At 43.8% G+C, this 26137-nt stretch overlaps 1 protein-coding gene across 1 annotated transcript in view; it reads right to left on the bottom strand.

The window, feature by feature from the left end:
* Positions 1-26137, bottom strand: part of OTUD7A (OTU deubiquitinase 7A) — a 1294251-nt gene that overhangs the window by 950972 nt on the left and 317142 nt on the right. The gene's annotated exons all lie outside the window — the stretch shown is intronic.

The following is a 26137-nucleotide window of genomic DNA, read 5'->3' on the forward strand; positions in this document are numbered from 1 at the left end:
TGATTCACAAACGGTCAACTTGCTGTACACATCATTCTACCTCTGACAGGCAACTTGTGCCCTCACTGGCGGCTCACTTAGGACCCCTGGAACACGCTCTGGTGGCCATAGATGAATTAGCCACCGAATCTCACCGTTCTGCATACAGGGAGAACAGGGTGGAGGCGGTGGGTGGCTGCCTCCCACGAAAGGCTAAAGAATTACAGGGGTTCTCATGTAAAGCACAAAGTGACCGGGAGGTCTGTGCTCTCCAAAGGATAGAAGAAATTTCTCCGCATGAGGCTTTTATGCCTGTAATTAGAACTACGAGGGCTCTAGAGATTTTGTCATGGAACGTGGCTGGGCTTCCCAATAAGTTAGGCAATACTGATTGGGAAACCTTTATTAAAGAACATGATATATGCATGTTCCAAGAGACGTGGGCTAGAGAAAATCTTAGCCACCCCGGTTTTGCTACCTTTGATATTCCAGCTAGATGGGGAGGGAAGGGACGCCCGTCTGGTGGCTTATCAACATGGATTGCTTGTCATTTAGGTTGTACTGCCGAGGTGGTAGAAACTAACTCTCTGGATATCTTATGTGTTGTCTTGCGATGGCCCAATGGGGTGGGTTTGAGACTGGTAAATATATATTCTAGACCGGCTGGAGTTGCAGCCACCTCAAGGACACTGGAGGATCTAGGGCTTTTTCTTGACTCCCTCACTGGCCCAGATATACTCTTGGTCGGAGGGGATTTCAATATTCAGTTTGAACCACTCCCGACGTATTTAGATGGGATTAGCAGTGAGGAGGATGATTTTTGGGGAATTCAAAGAATTACAGGTCCGCCAGCCAGGGTAGCATCACCTCTCTTATTGCAAGTTCTATCATTAATGTTGGCAAATTCACTCAGAGCATGCAATGGTAGGTTCAAGGGGGATAACCCGCCCCAGCCAACTTTCAACAGACCAAGGCAGGAGTCTCGGATCGATTATATATTGATTAGACTCCAAGAATGGAAATTGGCACTAGACTTTAAAATAGACCAAAGGGCTGACAGTGACCACAACCCCCTAATCCTCTCATTAGCTGCGGATGGCTTCCTTAGGTCAGAATTCCGCGGAAATAGTTTACCTGCTCCTAGCCTTACTCTGTCTAGCAACAGACGAAGACTAAGGTGGGAGAGACTACTAGAGAAACCGAACCGCATAAGGGCCATATATGAGCAAGTGGCTGCAACTTTGGAAAGCATGGAGAACCTACTCCCTCAATTGCCCTTGTTGGAAGGCTGTTCTCCCCTTGAGGGTATCCACCAGACTCTCTGTGCCAACCTAGCTGAGGTATTGAATCCTGTAGTCCGGGGCAGGAAACCGAGGAGTGAAAGAGCCTCTTGGTTCAATGCCAGCTGTAGGCTGGCAAAGAAAGATCTCCTCCAAGCACTTAAAAACAAGGAATCATCCTCTGTGATCAGGGAAAAGAGGGTGGCTTATAAGTCCAGTCTTGAAGCTGCGAAAATAGATTGGGACTGGGAGAACTGGTCAGAAATAACATCTGCTCTCAAATTTAGAGATTCTAAAAAATTTTGGCACATAGTCAGACATGGTTCTGCTGAGCCTGTTAAGGCTATAGAAGGCAATGTTACAGCTGAAGTCTGGGAAAAACACTTTTCGTCCCTTTATAGTAGTGTTGGGTTAGACCAAATGGGAACTCCGCCTGAGAGCTTAGTGAACCCCATTGATAGTTGCATTGTGATGGAAGACTTTAAGCTGGAGGAAGTGGAAAGGGCAATTACTAGCCTTTCCTTAGGAAAAGCGCCAGGTCTAGATAAGATCCCAGGCGACCTCCTAAGGCACGAAGTCAGAATCTGGGCATTGTACTTTTTGATACTGTTCAACGCAATTATCCATGGGATGGCACTTCCCCCAACTTGGCTGGGGGCGGAGATTGTGCCCATTTTTAAAAGGGGCTCACCTTTGCTCCCCGCCAATTACAGACCGATCAGTCTGATAGACGTTCCACAGAAACTCTTTGCGAGGCTTCTGTTGGATCGTCTTTTGGACTGGATCGAGGAGAGGGATGTCCTGACCCCTCTTCAGGCTGGGTTTCGTCAGAAGATCTCTACCGTGGATCAGGTCTTTAGGCTGTCCCTTATACATTGGAAAATAATACAGCTGGAGGGTGGCAGCCTCTATACTGTATTTGTAGATTTAAGGGCTGCGTTCGACCTTGTTCCGCGTGGTAAGCTCTGGGAAGTCCTGGCGAAAGTGGGGATGCCAGCTGATCTCCTGAATATGATCATCCGCCTCCATACAAACACCTATGCCCATGTGAGGTGCGGTGCGCAGGGCGTACTCTCGAATAAGTTTCCCGTTGAGAGAGGGGTAAGACAGGGGTGCGTACTTGCACCGACCCTGTTCTGCCTCTTTGTTAACGGGGTCATTGACCATCTTAATGGGGTCCCCAATTCGGATGTCCCGAAGTTGGCGGGAAGGAGGGTCCCAGCAATTATGTTTGCTGATGATACCCTCCTTCTCTCCAAGTCACCTATGGGAATCCAGCGTGTTCTGGATGGTTTTGGGGACTTCTGTAGAGAGCACGGATTGGAAATTAACACCACAAAGACCAAATTTATGGCCTTCAATCCGCCACCCAGGTTTCACCGTATCCCTCGCATTGGGGAAAATGTATTAGATCGTGTGAGCACGTTTGAATATCTTGGTGTCACACTCAATGAGGAATTGGAGTGGGGCGAACATCAGGAGAAAACAAGGGTGAGGCTGGCGCAACATATTGGCGGAATATTAACAATGGTGGGGAAGAATAGGTCAACCCTTAAACCCATAGGCCCTCCTCTTCATATTTATAGGGTCCAAGCAAGAGGGGCAGTTACCTATGGGAGTGAGCTATGGGGTCATAAAATCTTGGACAGTCTGACAAAGGAGGAGAACAGATTCCTTAGGTGTCTAGTAGCTCTTCCTCCGAGTACACCGCTAGTGCCTTTAAGACTTGATCTAGGCATTAGACCACTGGAGGAAGAGCTGGCACTTCGTCCTGTGATCTACTGGCGCAGATTATGGACGGTGCCTGAATTGATTCACTATAGACAGGGTCTCCAGGAAGTTCTCAGCTTCTCAAATTCGGGAAACATTCCTTGGCTTAAATTCATTAGGAACAGTTTGATGAGCCTAGGACTAGATGCACTCTGGAACGATCCTGGCAATGCCTGCCCCAAACTTTCTAAAAAGGCTCTAACCAAGGTGTATCATGATTCTAAGGCTCCTATACTCCGACCCTCTAAATTTCTAGGGTCCCTAACAAATCAATTCCTTCTTATGAAGAGTACGTATACTTTCGAATCGGCCTTGGACAATGTTTACCCCGTAATGATTAGGAAGCTCTACCTGCAATGGAGGCACGGGTCTTTGCCAATTCGTGCCTTTACTAGCTCCTGGTCCATGTCAACATCCAGTATTTGCCCGGCATGCAGCGCAAGTGAGGAAACTGAGCTGCATTTTATATTTTTTTGCACGGGCTATACTGAGCCCCGTAGAAAGTGGATCATTCCCATTTGTAGGAACCTGGGTTTCGTAAGGTGCCATCAAGCCTTTAGAATTCTTAAGAGCGAAACGGCCGCGCACATTGTGTTTGCAGTGGCTAAATTTTTGGGGGCTTTCTGGCAAAAACGGAAAAAATACCTAAAAATGTCGATTTGATCTAGGAATGTAAATATTATGTATTAGCTGTTTGGATGCATTATTTTAAAGATTTTATCCATTATTGTCAAATGTTTTACTCTGATTTTATGTGCTTTTATGGATTTATTCCGAAATAAAGTTTCTTTTGACTTTGACTTTGGTACTCCATGGCTCTATTAATACTCTCAGGGTCTCGCCCTGACTGAACAAAATGATATATATTTTCTAAATGTGCAGTCATTCCTGGTAGCTTCCCTAAGTATATTGCAGCTCGTCGGATACGTAATGATGCCAGCATCATTTCGTCCCCTTTTCCGGGCACAGGGTCATATCTACAATCTATTAGAAGTTCCTTGAGCGTGTTGGGAGTTACTAGTTTGGGTGTACGTTGGTGGGCTAATTCTTGGAAGGAAAGTTTATTTGTTCTGGGTGGCGTAGAAAAAATGCTTGATGTACCTCCGGTAGCACCACCTGGCCGTTATCTGAGTAGACAGCACGTGGTAAACCGTACCGTGGGAAGAATTCTCGAACTAACTGTTTGGCAGTAGTCGGGGCAGTGTAATCTGAAACCGGGTATGCCTCTGTCCAACGGGGAAAGAGCACAGACAACTACGAGAACATATTTGAATCCTCGACATCGTTCCATCTGGATATAATCCATCTGGAGGACTTCAAAAGGGTGATCAGGAGGCTGAAATCCACCCTGTTCTACGGGAATGCTTTTACCTGGGTTAAACTGACAACAGATCATACAGGTACGAACTTTTTGTTTAGCTGCTGCTCGTAAATGTTTGTTGAACCAAATGTGTTGAATGCTGTCTAGCATAGCTTTTTCTCCTAGATGCGCTGGACTATGTACAGTGTTAATAACGACTTGGACCATTGAATCAGGAAGGAACCACACAGATTTTTCCTTCGTCATCCATCCTTGATCCGTTTGGATCCCTCCTAATTCAGTCCATTTCTTTATTTCGTCTGGTGTAGCATGTGTCTGTATGTCAATTACGTCAAGAGCGGGATCCTTAACCGTCATGCAATATGTTGGTGTCGGGACTATTGTCTTTGTCATGTCGGATGTTTGAGTTTGAGCAGTCTGTTTAGCTGTTCTGTCAGCTAGATCATTGCCTTGAGAAATGATATCAGTAACTTTCGTATGAGCTTTACATTTCATAATTGATATTGCAGTGGGTAGATGTATTGCATCTAATAAGGCATGAATGAGGGGTCCGTGCTGAATGTGGGCACCGTGAGAAGTTAAATAACCTCTCTCTCGCCACAGCACGCCGAAGTCATGTACAACTCCGAATGCATAACGTGAATCAGTGTATATGTTGACTTTTTTATTTGTGGCTTGAATACAGGCTTGTGTCAGAGCGATGAGCTCTGCTGCTTGAGCGGACAAGGTATTTATGCAATTTGTTTCAACAATTTCAGTGTCTGTTGTGACTGCGTAAGCGGCCACCAGCTCTCCTGTACCTGTTCTCATACATGAACCATCTACATACAACGTCAGGTCTGGATCTGACAATGGGACGTCTGTCAAATCTTGTCTGGGTTTCGTCGTGATAGTGATAACTTCAATACAATCATGTGCTAGTGGGTCTGTTCCATTTATAGGTAACAGTGTGGCAGGATTCAATGTACTACAACTATGATTTCTATATGTGGCTGAAACAATGTTAATTCGTAACCAGTAAGTCGTGCTATAGTCAAGTGTTGTGTTTGTGTGCGGTTCAAGAGAACCTCTACTGCATGTGGTACTTGTACTGTTAATGGATGTCCTAATACTATGGCATCGCTTTGTCTGATTGCTAAAGCTGTTGCTGCCACTGATTTCAGGCACGCAGGCAAAGCCTGAGCTACGGGATCTAATGTACTAGAAAAATAAGCACATGGTTTGTGTGATCCTGCTTGTTCCTGTGTGAGTACTGACAAGGCAGTACCTTCGCGTTCTGTAACGAAGAGTGTAAACTGTTTATTGTAACATGGTGTTGCTAAAACAGGTGCTTGGCATAAGGCTTTCTTTAGGCTTTCAAAAGCTTGTGTATGTTCCTGAGTCCAAGGGAGAACAGTCGATGTGGCTGCCTCCTGTGTTGTCAATTGAATGAGTGGTTTTGCTAGAAATGCATACTGAGGGATCCACTGCCTACAATATGAAGTGAGGCCTATGAAAGCCCGCACCTCCTTTTGTGTCTTGGGTACTGGCATATTAGCAATTAGCTGGATGCGATCTGGTGTAAGCTGCCTTCCCTCCTTGGACAGCGAGTGACCAAGGTAAACAACTCGCTGGACACAGAATTGCAGCTTAGAAGGGGACACCTTGTGCCCCTTTTCGGCCAAAAATTGTAAAACCGTCAGTGAGGCTTTTTCACATTCAGGTTCGCTTCTAGCGGTGATCAGCAGATCATCGACATATTGAAGCAGGGCAGTGTTGACTGGCATGTGGATACTGTCGAGTTCTCGTTTCAGTGCTTGGCTATAGATGCTGGGGCTTTCTGTGAATCCTTGAGGTGCGCGTGTGAATTTGAAGCTACGTCCATTTAAACTAAATCCGAACAAGTATTGGCTTTCCGGATCTATTGGGACGCTGAAAAAGGCATTCTTAAGATCAATTACAGTAAAGAATGTTGCTTCGGAATCAATGGCTGTCAGTAATGAAGAAATGTCTGGGACTACGGGGTATTGTGGTACTATGCATTTATTTAATTCGCGCAGATCAATAACCAGTCGATATACTGGCGGGGCTGTTGGATCGGTTCGTTTAAGAATCGGAATTATCGGTGAATTACATACATTGGAGTCAGTTTCCACAACCACTCCTTGGGTAATAAGCTCGTCAATGATTTGTAGTAAAGCCACTACAGCATCTGGGGGTAACTTGTATTGTCGCATTCGTGGAAGTACCACTCCTGCCTTTAGTGTGACTCGATATGGTGTAATGTTCATGCAACCAACATCTGTAGGGCCTTGTGCCCATAAATGTGTCGGTAAAGTCTGCAGTCGGTGATCCATGTCTCGGGACACGTAGTGCCCTTTGAAATCTCGTAAGAACAATCTTACTCCTTCTGGAGAACAACATATAATAGCTCCTAGAGCTTTCAAAGTTTTTATGCCTAACAAGTTTTCTGGACATGATTTAGTAAGTAATAAATCTGTAGTTCGTGTCAAGGGACCGATCGTAAGTGGAAGAGGCTGTGTTACTTCGTTAATGATAGGTTTTCCTGAAAAGCCAAGGGAAATATTCTGTGTGCCTGAGAGGGGTGCCCCTGGAACTTCACTACGTTTTATTGTTGTTCGGCTTGCCCCTGTATCAAGTAAGAATTTTCTATCTTGACCTAATAGTTCACTGTGTACATAAGGTCCTTCTTGATCTACAGGGACCTCAATAAGGGGTAAGCCAACTTCCCTCTCTAGGCTGTTTCATGAGTATCGTTGATAATCAGGATAGTCATACTGTGCGGTCTGATACATCTGTCGGGTCGTTGTTTGTGTGGCAGCAATAGGCTGCGGTGGTGGAGCTGGCATAGACTGTTGCGGAGCTGGCATGGACTGTGCATGCTGCGGGGCTCCTTGTTGGTTCTGATCCCGTTTAATTGGTCGTGGTCTTTCTTTTGCGTTACCTATGGCAATATTATGTTTTAAAACTGGACAATCGTGTACATAATGACCTGGCTGTTTACAATAGTTGCACGTCCCTTTTACAGGACCTGTTGAAACACTGGACTGTATTATACCCTTCTTATGACCGTCGGCTGGCACTGTCTGGGAAACTAGCATTTTCATTTTCGTGTCTTTCATGCGTCTATGTTCATGTTCTTGTTCTTCTCTAATCCTATTGTGATGGTACTGTAGCATTTGTAACATTTGTGATGGAGTGTTACCTTGCCAGGTACTCTCGAACTTCAATATTCTATTCTTAACTTGGGGCAAGGCATTTTCAACTAACTTTGTCACAAACAGATGTGGATACGACTCGCTACTTGCTTTTATTCCACTATTTATACCAAAACATTTCTCAAATCGGGAATAGAAATCACTAGTGTCTTCATCTGATTTTTGTTTACAGGCTGAGATTGCACCCCAGTCTTCCTTTTTCGTAGTTAATAATCGTGGCAGTACCTGTACTAGTAAACCTGGTAGCGCTTTGGTCTTGTCCCCGAGCCCTGAACCTGGACCTCGAGCTTTTTCTTCGTTTTCTAATGCTGTCCAATCTATCTTCTGGTCTCCCACCTCCCAATCCTTTTCCTTGAGTTTTTCATAAATGCCCGCAGGCATTAATACCTTCAATATTGTCATAATGTCGGGGTAGGTATATTCTCCCATGAGTAACATATCTTTAATTTCACGGTGGAAACCCGCTGGGTCTTTGTCATGACTGGGTACCACTTTCTTCATTTCTAATAGTTCTATTTTGGATATGGGTATGTATACAAACACACGTTTAAACTCATTGTCATCACCTTTTATCGGGTGCACTTCGCGTAAGGGATTCTGTCTATCCATGTAATACGTCGTTCTTTCCTTGATGGGCAGTGAGACATGTTCAGGACATACAAAAAGGCTGTACTGCCTTCTAGATTCTAGTATTTCTCTAATTAACTTAGTACCGGAACCTCTCCATTTATTCGTTAGTAATTCAGTCAATATATCAGGTAAGGGGCCAGGATCGGAGTGTTGGCTTTTATATAATATAAGGAGTTGTTGAATCATATAGATACCAGCTAAACGCTGTTCATCTGGGGCGAGGTTCAAAAACGTATGCGCTAGTGTATCATCACCATATTTTCCAGGACTATCAACCCAGTGAACGGCTGACCTGGCTAATTCTTGTTCGTCCATAGAATCGAGTATATGATAACCCCTTCGTTCTCGGAGTAATTTGTCTGCGGCTTGGAACGAATGTTCGGGGGACCTTGTATTTATTATAGGAGTTTGGAATTTTCTGTTATTATCTGGACGTATCGGACATATCGGATCAGTAAAGCATCTAGTATTATTGCAAGATCTTCCTCTACCTACATAGGCCATGGTTTCTAACTGTCCTGTGGGCAGTTCTAATTCTTCCTCGTCCTCGGTTTGTTCAGGTTCGTCTACTGCTAATCTTTCTTCGTGTATTCGTTCTATTTCTTTGCGGATCTTTCGGCTCATAGCTACTATACATGATCGTTTATCGTGTCTCCCCTCTGATATATTTTTACCCCAAGTGGTAAGAATTTGCATTTCTTCCGGACGTACCCCTGGTTGATCTTGATTTCTGATCACACAGTTTATGAGGAAACGTAACAGTTCCCCCTGTATTTCCACTTTTTGGTACTCCATGGCTCTATTAATACTCTCAGGGTCTCGCCCTGACTGAACAAAATGATATATATTTTCTAAATGTGCAGTCATTCCTGGTAGCTTCCCTAAGTATATTGCAGCTCGTCGGATACGTAATGATGCCAGCATCATTTCGTCCCCTTTTCCGGGCACAGGGTCATATCTACAATCTATTAGAAGTTCCTTGAGCGTGTTGGGAGTTACTAGTTTGGGTGTACGTTGGTGGGCTAATTCTTGGAAGGAAAGTTTATTTGTTCTGGGTGGCGTAGAAAAAATGCTTGATGTACCTCCGGTAGCACCACCTGGCCGTTATCTGAGTAGACAGCACGTGGTAAACCGTACCGTGGGAAGAATTCTCGAACTAACTGTTTGGCAGTAGTCGGGGCAGTGTAATCTGAAACCGGGTATGCCTCTGTCCAACGGGGAAAGAGCACAGACAACTACGAGAACATATTTGAATCCTCGACATCGTTCCATCTGGATATAATCCATCTGGAGGACTTCAAAAGGGTGATCAGGAGGCTGAAATCCACCCTGTTCTACGGGAATGCTTTTACCTGGGTTAAACTGACAACAGATCATACAGGTACGAACTTTTTGTTTAGCTGCTGCTCGTAAATGTTTGTTGAACCAAATGTGTTGAATGCTGTCTAGCATAGCTTTTTCTCCTAGATGCGCTGGACTATGTACAGTGTTAATAACGACTTGGACCATTGAATCAGGAAGGAACCACACAGATTTTTCCTTCGTCATCCATCCTTGATCCGTTTGGATCCCTCCTAATTCAGTCCATTTCTTTATTTCGTCTGGTGTAGCATGTGTCTGTATGTCAATTACGTCAAGAGCGGGATCCTTAACCGTCATGCAATATGTTGGTGTCGGGACTATTGTCTTTGTCATGTCGGATGTTTGAGTTTGAGCAGTCTGTTTAGCTGTTCTGTCAGCTAGATCATTGCCTTGAGAAATGATATCAGTAACTTTCGTATGATCTTTACATTTCATAATTGATATTGCAGTGGGTAGATGTATTGCATCTAATAAGGCATGAATGAGGGGTCCGTGCTGAATGTGGGCACCGTGAGAAGTTAAATAACCTCTCTCTCGCCACAGCACGCCGAAGTCATGTACAACTCCGAATGCATAACGTGAATCAGTGTATATGTTGACTTTTTTATTTGTGGCTTGAATACAGGCTTGTGTCAGAGCGATGAGCTCTGCTGCTTGAGCGGACAAGGTATTTATGCAATTTGTTTCAACAATTTCAGTGTCTGTTGTGACTGCGTAAGCGGCCACCAGCTCTCCTGTACCTGTTCTCATACATGAACCATCTACATACAACGTCAGGTCTGGATCTGACAATGGGACGTCTGTCAAATCTTGTCTGGGTTTCGTCGTGATAGTGATAACTTCAATACAATCATGTGCTAGTGGGTCTGTTCCATTTATAGGTAACAGTGTGGCAGGATTCAATGTACTACAACTATGATTTCTATATGTGGCTGAAACAATGTTAATTCGTAACCAGTAAGTCGTGCTATAGTCAAGTGTTGTGTTTGTGTGCGGTTCAAGAGAACCTCTACTGCATGTGGTACTTGTACTGTTAATGGATGTCCTAATACTATGGCATCGCTTTGTCTGATTGCTAAAGCTGTTGCTGCCACTGATTTCAGGCACGCAGGCAAAGCCTGAGCTACGGGATCTAATGTACTAGAAAAATAAGCACATGGTTTGTGTGATCCTGCTTGTTCCTGTGTGAGTACTGACAAGGCAGTACCTTCGCGTTCTGTAACGAAGAGTGTAAACTGTTTATTGTAACATGGTGTTGCTAAAACAGGTGCTTGGCATAAGGCTTTCTTTAGGCTTTCAAAAGCTTGTGTATGTTCCTGAGTCCAAGGGAGAACAGTCGATGTGGCTGCCTCCTGTGTTGTCAATTGAATGAGTGGTTTTGCTAGAAATGCATACTGAGGGATCCACTGCCTACAATATGAAGTGAGGCCTATGAAAGCCCGCACCTCCTTTTGTGTCTTGGGTACTGGCATATTAGCAATTAGCTGGATGCGATCTGGTGTAAGCTGCCTTCCCTCCTTGGACAGCGAGTGACCAAGGTAAACAACTCGGTGGACACAGAATTGCAGCTTAGAAGGGGACACCTTGTGCCCCTTTTCGGCCAAAAATTGTAAAACCGTCAGTGAGGCTTTTTCACATTCAGGTTCGCTTCTAGCGGTGATCAGCAGATCATCGACATATTGAAGCAGGGCAGTGTTGACTGGCATGTGGATACTGTCGAGTTCTCGTTTCAGTGCTTGGCTATAGATGCTGGGGCTTTCTGTGAATCCTTGAGGTGCGCGTGTGAATTTGAAGCTACGTCCATTTAAACTAAATCCGAACAAGTATTGGCTTTCCGGATCTATTGGGACGCTGAAAAAGGCATTCTTAAGATCAATTACAGTAAAGAATGTTGCTTCGGAATCAATGGCTGTCAGTAATGAAGAAATGTCTGGGACTACGGGGTATTGTGGTACTATGCATTTATTTAATTCGCGCAGATCAATAACCAGTCGATATACTGGCGGGGCTGTTGGATCGGTTCGTTTAAGAATCGGAATTATCGGTGAATTACATACATTGGAGTCAGTTTCCACAACCACTCCTTGGGTAATAAGCTCGTCCATGATTTGTAGTAAAGCCACTACAGCATCTGGGGGTAACTTGTATTGTCGCATTCGTGGAAGTACCACTCCTGCCTTTAGTGTGACTCGATATGGTGTAATGTTCATGCAACCAACATCTGTAGGGCCTTGTGCCCATAAATGTGTCGGTAAAGTCTGCAGTCGGTGATCCATGTCTCGGGACACGTAGTGCCCTTTGAAATCTCGTAAGAACAATCTTACTCCTTCTGGAGAACAACATATAATAGCTCCTAGAGCTTTCAAAGTTTTTATGCCTAACAAGTTTTCTGGACATGATTTAGTAAGTAATAAATCTGTAGTTCGTGTCAAGGGACCGATCGTAAGTGGAAGAGGCTGTGTTACTTCGTTAATGATAGGTTTTCCTGAAAAGCCAAGGGAAATATTCTGTGTGCCTGAGAGGGGTGCCCCTGGAACTTCACTACGTTTTATTGTTGTTCGGCTTGCCCCTGTATCAAGTAAGAATTTTCTATCTTGACCTAATAGTTCACTGTGTACATAAGGTCCTTCTTGATCTACAGGGACCTCAATAAGGGGTAAGCCAACTTCCCTCTCTAGGCTGTTTCATGAGTATCGTTGATAATCAGGATAGTCATACTGTGCGGTCTGATACATCTGTCGGGTCGTTGTTTGTGTGGCAGCAATAGGCTGCGGTGGTGGAGCTGGCATAGACTGTTGCGGAGCTGGCATGGACTGTGCATGCTGCGGGGCTCCTTGTTGGTTCTGATCCCGTTTAATTGGTCGTGGTCTTTCTTTTGCGTTACCTATGGCAATATTATGTTTTAAAACTGGACAATCGTGTACATAATGACCTGGCTGTTTACAATAGTTGCACGTCCCTTTTACAGGACCTGTTGAAACACTGGACTGTATTATACCCTTCTTATGACCGTCGGCTGGCACTGTCTGGGAAACTAGCATTTTCATTTTCGTGTCTTTCATGCGTCTATGTTCATGTTCTTGTTCTTCTCTAATCCTATTGTGATGGTACTGTAGCATTTGTAACATTTGTGATGGAGTGTTACCTTGCCAGGTACTCTCGAACTTCAATATTCTATTCTTAACTTGGGGCAAGGCATTTTCAACTAACTTTGTCACAAACAGATGTGGATACGACTCGCTACTTGCTTTTATTCCACTATTTATACCAAAACATTTCTCAAATCGGGAATAGAAATCACTAGTGTCTTCATCTGATTTTTGTTTACAGGCTGAGATTGCACCCCAGTCTTCCTTTTTCGTAGTTAATAATCGTGGCAGTACCTGTACTAGTAAACCTGGTAGCGCTTTGGTCTTGTCCCCGAGCCCTGAACCTGGACCTCGAGCTTTTTCTTCGTTTTCTAATGCTGTCCAATCTATCTTCTGGTCTCCCACCTCCCAATCCTTTTCCTTGAGTTTTTCATAAATGCCCGCAGGCATTAATACCTTCAATATTGTCATAATGTCGGGGTAGGTATATTCTCCCATGAGTAACATATCTTTAATTTCACGGTGGAAACCCGCTGGGTCTTTGTCATGACTGGGTACCACTTTCTTCATTTCTAATAGTTCTATTTTGGATATGGGTATGTATACAAACACACGTTTAAACTCATTGTCATCACCTTTTATCGGGTGCACTTCGCGTAAGGGATTCTGTCTATCCATGTAATACGTCGTTCTTTCCTTGATGGGCAGTGAGACATGTTCAGGACATACAAAAAGGCTGTACTGCCTTCTAGATTCTAGTATTTCTCTAATTAACTTAGTACCGGAACCTCTCCATTTATTCGTTAGTAATTCAGTCAATATATCAGGTAAGGGGCCAGGATCGGAGTGTTGGCTTTTATATAATATAAGGAGTTGTTGAATCATATAGATACCAGCTAAACGCTGTTCATCTGGGGCGAGGTTCAAAAACGTATGCGCTAGTGTATCATCACCATATTTTCCAGGACTATCAACCCAGTGAACGGCTGACCTGGCTAATTCTTGTTCGTCCATAGAATCGAGTATATGATAACCCCTTCGTTCTCGGAGTAATTTGTCTGCGGCTTGGAACGAATGTTCGGGGGACCTTGTATTTATTATAGGAGTTTGGAATTTTCTGTTATTATCTGGACGTATCGGACATATCGGATCAGTAAAGCATCTAGTATTATTGCAAGATCTTCCTCTACCTACATAGGCCATGGTTTCTAACTGTCCTGTGGGCAGTTCTAATTCTTCCTCGTCCTCGGTTTGTTCAGGTTCGTCTACTGCTAATCTTTCTTCGTGTATTCGTTCTATTTCTTTGCGGATCTTTCGGCTCATAGCTACTATACATGATCGTTTATCGTGTCTCCCCTCTGATATATTTTTACCCCAAGTGGTAAGAATTTGCATTTCTTCCGGACTTACCCCTGGTTGATCTTGATTTCTGATCACACAGTTTATGAGGAAACGTAACAGTTCCCCCTGTATTTCCACTTTTTGGTACTCCATGGCTCTATTAATACTCTCAGGGTCTCGCCCTGACTGAACAAAATGATATATATTTTCTAAATGTGCAGTCATTCCTGGTAGCTTCCCTAAGTATATTGCAGCTCGTCGGATACGTAATGATGCCAGCATCATTTCGTCCCCTTTTCCGGGCACAGGGTCATATCTACAATCTATTAGAAGTTCCTTGAGCGTGTTGGGAGTTACTAGTTTGGGTGTACGTTGGTGGGCTAATTCTTGGAAGGAAAGTTTATTTGTTCTGGGTGGCGTAGAAAAAATGCTTGATGTACCTCCGGTAGCACCACCTGGCCGTTATCTGAGTAGACAGCACGTGGTAAACCGTACCGTGGGAAGAATTCTCGAACTAACTGTTTGGCAGTAGTCGGGGCAGTGTAATCTGAAACCGGGTATGCCTCTGTCCAACGGGGAAAGAGCACAGACAACTACGAGAACATATTTGAATCCTCGACATCGTTCCATCTGGATATAATCCATCTGGAGGACTTCAAAAGGGTGATCAGGAGGCTGAAATCCACCCTGTTCTACGGGAATGCTTTTACCTGGGTTAAACTGACAACAGATCATACAGGTACGAACTTTTTGTTTAGCTGCTGCTCGTAAATGTTTGTTGAACCAAATGTGTTGAATGCTGTCTAGCATAGCTTTTTCTCCTAGATGCGCTGGACTATGTACAGTGTTAATAACGACTTGGACCATTGAATCAGGAAGGAACCACACAGATTTTTCCTTCGTCATCCATCCTTGATCCGTTTGGATCCCTCCTAATTCAGTCCATTTCTTTATTTCGTCTGGTGTAGCATGTGTCTGTATGTCAATTACGTCAAGAGCGGGATCCTTAACCGTCATGCAATATGTTGGTGTCGGGACTATTGTCTTTGTCATGTCGGATGTTTGAGTTTGAGCAGTCTGTTTAGCTGTTCTGTCAGCTAGATCATTGCCTTGAGAAATGATATCAGTAACTTTCGTATGAGCTTTACATTTCATAATTGATATTGCAGTGGGTAGATGTATTGCATCTAATAAGGCATGAATGAGGGGTCCGTGCTGAATGTGGGCACCGTGAGAAGTTAAATAACCTCTCTCTCGCCACAGCACGCCGAAGTCATGTACAACTCCGAATGCATAACGTGAATCAGTGTATATGTTGACTTTTTTATTTGTGGCTTGAATACAGGCTTGTGTCAGAGCGATGAGCTCTGCTGCTTGAGCGGACAAGGTATTTATGCAATTTGTTTCAACAATTTCAGTGTCTGTTGTGACTGCGTAAGCGGCCACCAGCTCTCCTGTACCTGTTCTCATACATGAACCATCTACATACAACGTCAGGTCTGGATCTGACAATGGGACGTCTGTCAAATCTTGTCTGGGTTTCGTCGTGATAGTGATAACTTCAATACAATCATGTGCTAGTGGGTCTGTTCCATTTATAGGTAACAGTGTGGCAGGATTCAATGTACTACAACTATGATTTCTATATGTGGCTGAAACAATGTTAATTCGTAACCAGTAAGTCGTGCTATAGTCAAGTGTTGTGTTTGTGTGCGGTTCAAGAGAACCTCTACTGCATGTGGTACTTGTACTGTTAATGGATGTCCTAATACTATGGCATCGCTTTGTCTGATTGCTAAAGCTGTTGCTGCCACTGATTTCAGGCACGCAGGCAAAGCCTGAGCTACGGGATCTAATGTACTAGAAAAATAAGCACATGGTTTGTGTGATCCTGCTTGTTCCTGTGTGAGTACTGACAAGGCAGTACCTTCGCGTTCTGTAACGAAGAGTGTAAACTGTTTATTGTAACATGGTGTTGCTAAAACAGGTGCTTGGCATAAGGCTTTCTTTAGGCTTTCAAAAGCTTGTGTATGTTCCTGAGTCCAAGGGAGAACAGTCGATGTGGCTGCCTCCTGTGTTGTCAATTGAATGAGTGGTTTTGCTAGAAATGCATACTGAGGGATCCACTGCCTACAATATGAAGTGAGGCCTATGAAAGCCCGCACCTCCTTTTGTGTCTTGGGTACTGGCATATTAGCAATTAGCTGGATGCGATCTGGTGTAAGCTGCCTTCCCTCCTTGGACAGCGAGTGACCAAGGTAAACAACTCGCTGGACACAGAATTGCAGCGTAGAAGGGGACACCTTGTGCCCCTTTTCGGCCAAAAATTGTAAAACCGTCAGTGAGGCTTTTTCACATTCAGGTTCGCTTCTAGCGGTGATAAGCAGATCATCGACATATTGAAGCAGGGCAGTGTTGACTGGCATGTGGATACTGTCGAGTTCTCGTTTCAGTGCTTGGCTATAGATGCTGGGGCTTTCTGTGAATCCTTGAGGTGCGCGTGTGAATTTGAAGCTACGTCCATTTAAACTAAATCCGAACAAGTATTGGCTTTCCGGATCTATTGGGACGCTGAAAAAGGCATTCTTAAGATCAATTACAGTAAAGAATGTTGCTTCGGAATCAATGGCTGTCAGTAATGAAGAAATGTCTGGGACTACGGGGTATTGTGGTACTATGCATTTATTTAATTCGCGCAGATCAATAACCAGTCGATATACTGGCGGGGCTGTTGGATCGGTTCGTTTAAGAATCGGAATTATCGGTGAATTACATACATTGGAGTCAGTTTCCACAACCACTCCTTGGGTAATAAGCTCGTCAATGATTTGTAGTAAAGCCACTACAGCATCTGGGGGTAACTTGTATTGTCGCATTCGTGGAAGTACCACTCCTGCCTTTAGTGTGACTCGATATGGTGTAATGTTCATGCAACCAACATCTGTAGGGCCTTGTGCCCATAAATGTGTCGGTAAAGTCTGCAGTCGGTGATCCATGTCTCGGGACACGTAGTGCCCTTTGAAATCTCGTAAGAACAATCTTACTCCTTCTGGAGAACAACATATAATAGCTCCTAGAGCTTTCAAAGTTTTTATGCCTAACAAGTTTTCTGGACATGATTTAGTAAGTAATAAATCTGTAGTTCGTGTCAAGGGACCGATCGTAAGTGGAAGAGGCTGTGTTACTTCGTTAATGATAGGTTTTCCTGAAAAGCCAAGGGAAATATTCTGTGTGCCTGAGAGGGGTGCCCCTGGAACTTCACTACGTTTTATTGTTGTTCGGCTTGCCCCTGTATCAAGTAAGAATTTTCTATCTTGACCTAATAGTTCACTGTGTACATAAGGTCCTTCTTGATCTACAGGGACCTCAATAAGGGGTAAGCCAACTTCCCTCTCTAGGCTGTTTCATGAGTATCGTTGATAATCAGGATAGTCATACTGTGCGGTCTGATACATCTGTCGGGTCGTTGTTTGTGTGGCAGCAATAGGCTGCGGTGGTGGAGCTGGCATAGACTGTTGCGGAGCTGGCATGGACTGTGCATGCTGCGGGGCTCCTTGTTGGTTCTGATCCCATTTAATTGGTCGTGGTCTTTCTTTTGCGTTACCTATGGCAATATTATGTTTTAAAACTGGACAATCGTGTACATAATGACCTGGCTGTTTACAATAGTTGCACGTCCCTTTTACAGGACCTGTTGAAACACTGGACTGTATTATACCCTTCTTATGACCGTCGGCTGGCACTGTCTGTGAAACTAGCATTTTCATTTTCGTCTCTTTCATGCGTCTATGTTCATGTTCTTGTTCTTCTCTAATCCTATTGTGATGGTACTGTAGCATTTGTAACATTTGTGATGGAGTGTTACCTTGCCAGGTACTCTCGAACTTCAATATTCTATTCTTAACTTGGGGCAAGGCATTTTCAACTAACTTTGTCACAAACAGATGTGGATACGACTCGCTACTTGCTTTTATTCCACTATTTATACCAAAACATTTCTCAAATCGGGAATAGAAATCACTAGTGTCTTCATCTGATTTTTGTTTACAGGCTGAGATTGCACCCCAGTCTTCCTTTTTCGTAGTTAATAATCGTGGCAGTACCTGTACTAGTAAACCTGGTAGCGCTTTGGTCTTGTCCCCGAGCCCTGAACCTGGACCTCGAGCTTTTTCTTCGTTTTCTAATGCTGTCCAATCTATCTTCTGGTCTCCCACCTCCCAATCCTTTTCCTTGAGTTTTTCATAAATGCCCGCAGGCATTAATACCTTCAATATTGTCATAATGTCGGGGTAGGTATATTCTCCCATGAGTAACATATCTTTAATTTCACGGTGGAAACCCGCTGGGTCTTTGTCATGACTGGGTACCACTTTCTTCATTTCTAATAGTTCTATTTTGGATATGGGTATGTATACAAACACACGTTTAAACTCATTGTCATCACCTTTTATCGGGTGCACTTCGCGTAAGGGATTCTGTCTATCCATGTAATACGTCGTTCTTTCCTTGATGGGCAGTGAGACATGTTCAGGACATACAAAAAGGCTGTACTGCCTTCTAGATTCTAGTATTTCTCTAATTAACTTAGTACCGGAACCTCTCCATTTATTCGTTAGTAATTCAGTCAATATATCAGGTAAGGGGCCAGGATCGGAGTGTTGGCTTTTATATAATATAAGGAGTTGTTGAATCATATAGATACCAGCTAAACGCTGTTCATCTGGGGCGAGGTTCAAAAACGTATGCGCTAGTGTATCATCACCATATTTTCCAGGACTATCAACCCAGTGAACGGCTGACCTGGCTAATTCTTGTTCGTCCATAGAATCGAGTATATGATAACCCCTTCGTTCTCGGAGTAATTTGTCTGCGGCTTGGAACGAATGTTCGGGGGACCTTGTATTTATTATAGGAGTTTGGAATTTTCTGTTATTATCTGGACGTATCGGACATATCGGATCAGTAAAGCATCTAGTATTATTGCAAGATCTTCCTCTACCTACATAGGCCATGGTTTCTAACTGTCCTGTGGGCAGTTCTAATTCTTCCTCGTCCTCGGTTTGTTCAGGTTCGTCTACTGCTAATCTTTCTTCGTGTATTCGTTCTATTTCTTTGCGGATCTTTCGGCTCATAGCTACTATACATGATCGTTTATCGTGTCTCCCCTCTGATATATTTTTACCCCAAGTGGTAAGAATTTGCATTTCTTCCGGACTTACCCCTGGTTGATCTTGATTTCTGATCACACAGTTTATGAGGAAACGTAACAGTTCCCCCTGTATTTCCACTTTTTGGTACTCCATGGCTCTATTAATACTCTCAGGGTCTCGCCCTGACTGAACAAAATGATATATATTTTCTAAATGTGCAGTCATTCCTGGTAGCTTCCCTAAGTATATTGCAGCTCGTCGGATACGTAATGATGCCAGCATCATTTCGTCCCCTTTTCCGGGCACAGGGTCATATCTACAATCTATTAGAAGTTCCTTGAGCGTGTTGGGAGTTACTAGTTTGGGTGTACGTTGGTGGGCTAATTCTTGGAAGGAAAGTTTATTTGTTCTGGGTGGCGTAGAAAAAATGCTTGATGTACCTCCGGTAGCACCACCTGGCCGTTATCTGAGTAGACAGCACGTGGTAAACCGTACCGTGGGAAGAATTCTCGAACTAACTGTTTGGCAGTAGTCGGGGCAGTGTAATCTGAAACCGGGTATGCCTCTGTCCAACGGGGAAAGAGCACAGACAACTACGAGAACATATTTGAATCCTCGACATCGTTCCATCTGGATATAATCCATCTGGAGGACTTCAAAAGGGTGATCAGGAGGCTGAAATCCACCCTGTTCTACGGGAATGCTTTTACCTGGGTTAAACTGACAACAGATCATACAGGTACGAACTTTTTGTTTAGCTGCTGCTCGTAAATGTTTGTTGAACCAAATGTGTTGAATGCTGTCTAGCATAGCTTTTTCTCCTAGATGCGCTGGACTATGTACAGTGTTAATAACGACTTGGACCATTGAATCAGGAAGGAACCACACAGATTTTTCCTTCGTCATCCATCCTTGATCCGTTTGGATCCCTCCTAATTCAGTCCATTTCTTTATTTCGTCTGGTGTAGCATGTGTCTGTATGTCAATTACGTCAAGAGCGGGATCCTTAACCGTCATGCAATATGTTGGTGTCGGGACTATTGTCTTTGTCATGTCGGATGTTTGAGTTTGAGCAGTCTGTTTAGCTGTTCTGTCAGCTAGATCATTGCCTTGAGAAATGATATCAGTAACTTTCGTATGAGCTTTACATTTCATAATTGATATTGCAGTGGGTAGATGTATTGCATCTAATAAGGCATGAATGAGGGGTCCGTGCTGAATGTGGGCACCGTGAGAAGTTAAATAACCTCTCTCTCGCCACAGCACGCCGAAGTCATGTACAACTCCGAATGCATAACGTGAATCAGTGTATATGTTGACTTTTTTATTTGTGGCTTGAATACAGGCTTGTGTCAGAGCGATGAGCTCTGCTGCTTGAGCGGACAAGGTATTTATGCAATTTGTTTCAACAATTTCAGTGTCTGTTGTGACTGCGTAAGCGGCCACCAGCTCTCCTGTACCTGTTCTCATACATGAACCATCTACATACAACGTCAGGTCTGGATCTGACAATGGGACGTCTGTCAAATCTTGTCTGGGTTTCGTCGTGATAGTGATAACTTCAATACAATCATGTGCTAGTGGGTCTGTTCCATTTATAGGTAACAGTGTGGCAGGATTCAATGTACTACAACTATGATTTCTATATGTGGCTGAAACAATGTTAATTCGTAACCAGTAAGTCGTGCTATAGTCAAGTGTTGTGTTTGTGTGCGGTTCAAGAGAACCTCTACTGCATGTGGTACTTGTACTGTTAATGGATGTCCTAATACTATGGCATCGCTTTGTCTGATTGCTAAAGCTGTTGCTGCCACTGATTTCAGGCACGCAGGCAAAGCCTGAGCTACGGGATCTAATGTACTAGAAAAATAAGCACATGGTTTGTGTGATCCTGCTTGTTCCTGTGTGAGTACTGACAAGGCAGTACCTTCGCGTTCTGTAACGAAGAGTGTAAACTGTTTATTGTAACATGGTGTTGCTAAAACAGGTGCTTGGCATAAGGCTTTCTTTAGGCTTTCAAAAGCTTGTGTATGTTCCTGAGTCCAAGGGAGAACAGTCGATGTGGCTGCCTCCTGTGTTGTCAATTGAATGAGTGGTTTTGCTAGAAATGCATACTGAGGGATCCACTGCCTACAATATGAAGTGAGGCCTATGAAAGCCCGCACCTCCTTTTGTGTCTTGGGTACTGGCATATTAGCAATTAGCTGGATGCGATCTGGTGTAAGCTGCCTTCCCTCCTTGGACAGCGAGTGACCAAGGTAAACAACTCGCTGGACACAGAATTGCAGCTTAGAAGGGGACACCTTGTGCCCCTTTTCGGCCAAAAATTGTAAAACCGTCAGTGAGGCTTTTTCACATTCAGGTTCGCTTCTAGCGGTGATCAGCAGATCATCGACATATTGAAGCAGGGCAGTGTTGACTGGCATGTGGATACTGTCGAGTTCTCGTTTCAGTGCTTGGCTATAGATGCTGGGGCTTTCTGTGAATCCTTGAGGTGCGCGTGTGAATTTGAAGCTACGTCCATTTAAACTAAATCCGAACAAGTATTGGCTTTCCGGATCTATTGGGACGCTGAAAAAGGCATTCTTAAGATCAATTACAGTAAAGAATGTTGCTTCGGAATCAATGGCTGTCAGTAATGAAGAAATGTCTGGGACTACGGGGTATTGTGGTACTATGCATTTATTTAATTCGCGCAGATCAATAACCAGTCGATATACTGGCGGGGCTGTTGGATCGGTTCGTTTAAGAATCGGAATTATCGGTGAATTACATACATTGGAGTCAGTTTCCACAACCACTCCTTGGGTAATAAGCTCGTCAATGATTTGTAGTAAAGCCACTACAGCATCTGGGGGTAACTTGTATTGTCGCATTCGTGGAAGTACCACTCCTGCCTTTAGTGTGACTCGATATGGTGTAATGTTCATGCAACCAACATCTGTAGGGCCTTGTGCCCATAAATGTGTCGGTAAAGTCTGCAGTCGGTGATCCATGTCTCGGGACACGTAGTGCCCTTTGAAATCTCGTAAGAACAATCTTACTCCTTCTGGAGAACAACATATAATAGCTCCTAGAGCTTTCAAAGTTTTTATGCCTAACAAGTTTTCTGGACATGATTTAGTAAGTAATAAATCTGTAGTTCGTGTCAAGGGACCGATCGTAAGTGGAAGAGGCTGTGTTACTTCGTTAATGATAGGTTTTCCTGAAAAGCCAAGGGAAATATTCTGTGTGCCTGAGAGGGGTGCCCCTGGAACTTCACTACGTTTTATTGTTGTTCGGCTTGCCCCTGTATCAAGTAAGAATTTTCTATCTTGACCTAATAGTTCACTGTGTACATAAGGTCCTTCTTGATCTACAGGGACCTCAATAAGGGGTAAGCCAACTTCCCTCTCTAGGCTGTTTCATGAGTATCGTTGATAATCAGGATAGTCATACTGTGCGGTCTGATACATCTGTCGGGTCGTTGTTTGTGTGGCAGCAATAGGCTGCGGTGGTGGAGCTGGCATAGACTGTTGCGGAGCTGGCATGGACTGTGCATGCTGCGGGGCTCCTTGTTGGTTCTGATCCCGTTTAATTGGTCGTGGTCTTTCTTTTGCGTTACCTATGGCAATATTATGTTTTAAAACTGGACAATCGTGTACATAATGACCTGGCTGTTTACAATAGTTGCACGTCCCTTTTACAGGACCTGTTGAAACACTGGACTGTATTATACCCTTCTTATGACCGTCGGCTGGCACTGTCTGGGAAACTAGCATTTTCATTTTCGTGTCTTTCATGCGTCTATGTTCATGTTCTTGTTCTTCTCTAATCCTATTGTGATGGTACTGTAGCATTTGTAACATTTGTGATGGAGTGTTACCTTGCCAGGTACTCTCGAACTTCAATATTCTATTCTTAACTTGGGGCAAGGCATTTTCAACTAACTTTGTCACAAACAGATGTGGATACGACTCGCTACTTGCTTTTATTCCACTATTTATACCAAAACATTTCTCAAATCGGGAATAGAAATCACTAGTGTCTTCATCTGATTTTTGTTTACAGGCTGAGATTGCACCCCAGTCTTCCTTTTTCGTAGTTAATAATCGTGGCAGTACCTGTACTAGTAAACCTGGTAGCGCTTTGGTCTTGTCCCCGAGCCCTGAACCTGGACCTCGAGCTTTTTCTTCGTTTTCTAATGCTGTCCAATCTATCTTCTGGTCTCCCACCTCCCAATCCTTTTCCTTGAGTTTTTCATAAATGCCCGCAGGCATTAATACCTTCAATATTGTCATAATGTCGGGGTAGGTATATTCTCCCATGAGTAACATATCTTTAATTTCACGGTGGAAACCCGCTGGGTCTTTGTCATGACTGGGTACCACTTTCTTCATTTCTAATAGTTCTATTTTGGATATGGGTATGTATACAAACACACGTTTAAACTCATTGTCATCACCTTTTATCGGGTGCACTTCGCGTAAGGGATTCTGTCTATCCATGTAATACGTCGTTCTTTCCTTGATGGGCAGTGAGACATGTTCAGGACATACAAAAAGGCTGTACTGCCTTCTAGATTCTAGTATTTCTCTAATTAACTTAGTACCGGAACCTCTCCATTTATTCGTTAGTAATTCAGTCAATATATCAGGTAAGGGGCCAGGATCGGAGTGTTGGCTTTTATATAATATAAGGAGTTGTTGAATCATATAGATACCAGCTAAACGCTGTTCATCTGGGGCGAGGTTCAAAAACGTATGCGCTAGTGTATCATCACCATATTTTCCAGGACTATCAACCCAGTGAACGGCTGACCTGGCTAATTCTTGTTCGTCCATAGAATCGAGTATATGATAACCCCTTCGTTCTCGGAGTAATTTGTCTGCGGCTTGGAACGAATGTTCGGGGGACCTTGTATTTATTATAGGAGTTTGGAATTTTCTGTTATTATCTGGACGTATCGGACATATCGGATCAGTAAAGCATCTAGTATTATTGCAAGATCTTCCTCTACCTACATAGGCCATGGTTTCTAACTGTCCTGTGGGCAGTTCTAATTCTTCCTCGTCCTCGGTTTGTTCAGGTTCGTCTACTGCTAATCTTTCTTCGTGTATTCGTTCTATTTCTTTGCGGATCTTTCGGCTCATAGCTACTATACATGATCGTTTATCGTGTCTCCCCTCTGATATATTTTTACCCCAAGTGGTAAGAATTTGCATTTCTTCCGGACTTACCCCTGGTTGATCTTGATTTCTGATCACACAGTTTATGAGGAAACGTAACAGTTCCCCCTGTATTTCCACTTTTTGGTACTCCATGGCTCTATTAATACTCTCAGGGTCTCGCCCTGACTGAACAAAATGATATATATTTTCTAAATGTGCAGTCATTCCTGGTAGCTTCCCTAAGTATATTGCAGCTCGTCGGATACGTAATGATGCCAGCATCATTTCGTCCCCTTTTCCGGGCACAGGGTCATATCTACAATCTATTAGAAGTTCCTTGAGCGTGTTGGGAGTTACTAGTTTGGGTGTACGTTGGTGGGCTAATTCTTGGAAGGAAAGTTTATTTGTTCTGGGTGGCGTAGAAAAAATGCTTGATGTACCTCCGGTAGCACCACCTGGGGTGCTGGATGTGAAAGGATTCGTTGAACGGGATATAGCAACCATTGGTGTGGATGCGGATGTAGAAACAGATGTGCTTGCCGGAACTTGTGTCGGAATTTGCTGTTGCAGAGGTACAGACGGAGGAGGGTCTTGGCGTTGAACCCCCTCGGCAGACGGTCTATGTGGCGCAGCATTTGCATACCCGGGAGCTGCGTCGTCTAAATAAGAGGAAAGAAATACATCTTCCGCGGATCTGGGATGCCCTTTGGGATGTGCTTTTATCGGAAACAATGGGGGTGGCAAGTCTTTTGGTATTTCCGGAGTAGCCTTAGGTAATCCTTCGGCCAGAAGAGGATACATACCATTCACAAGGGCATTTCTTTGTCTGTCTGTTTGTTCTGACTTTACTCGAGTACCTTCTTCAATTAATACACTTTCTCGAACTTTATTTGAATTCTCCTTACTTTTCTCTTCCTGTCTGAGCGCTTTCTCTGTGCGTCTATATGATTCTTTACGCCATAATTCAATGGCATCTTTCTGTGACTGTCTAGCTTTCTTTTTCCATAATTCTTCTTCTACTTTCATAATGCAATCTGCATCCCAGGTCCCAGCTGCGGGCCACCTCTGACTTTCTGGTAATTCCTTGGTGTAGTCTACCCATAGATCAAGAAATAATATGGCGTCTAGGCCATGTTTATGATACATGAAGTACCCTGGAGTGTCCCTAGGAGGAATGGGAACAGCTTCTTCGAGTACCCCTTTTCTAGTTGTGATCTGTCTTAATTTCGAAAAGAGCGGCATATTGAGAACTGATCTGATACCTAATTTTGAACACGTTTAATACCATAAAACACAATAATGAACAGTCATTCACACCACAGTATACAGAACGTATTTAAAAACATTTTAACATTTAACATTTAATGAATAAACAATGATGGCCATTTAGGGAACTAGTCACTAAGCATAATACTCGGCACTAACTAGGTAATTCTGAATTATATACTAGACATACTTGATATACTGCTAAACAGTACAGATACACTGCTGAAACAGTGCAGACCGGATTTGTGTACCCAAACCCGTCTTGACCGGCACAACCTATGTGCACGTCAGAACGCCTCCCCGATAATGGTACTCACCGGGTAGCTCGGAACGGAAGGCCTCGGAACTGAACTGAACTTGAACCGGACTGGACTCGACTCGGAACTTCGGAAACTTCGGAAACTGGTGGGCCTCTGTATACCTCGGATCTTGCTCTCTCAGCTAGGCTCTGGTCGGGATACTTCGCACTTCTCACCGCCTCGTCTGGGTGTTGATCGCAGCCTCAGTTACCCCCGCTCGGCAGGAGGGAGATACAGGAAATCCTGTGGGTACGCGTTGTTGTCCGTCCAGCTGTGACAGGA

This window comes from Triturus cristatus, chromosome 3_1 (genome assembly GCF_964204655.1).
Source record: "Triturus cristatus chromosome 3_1, aTriCri1.1, whole genome shotgun sequence".
NCBI lineage: Eukaryota > Metazoa > Chordata > Amphibia > Caudata > Salamandridae > Triturus > Triturus cristatus.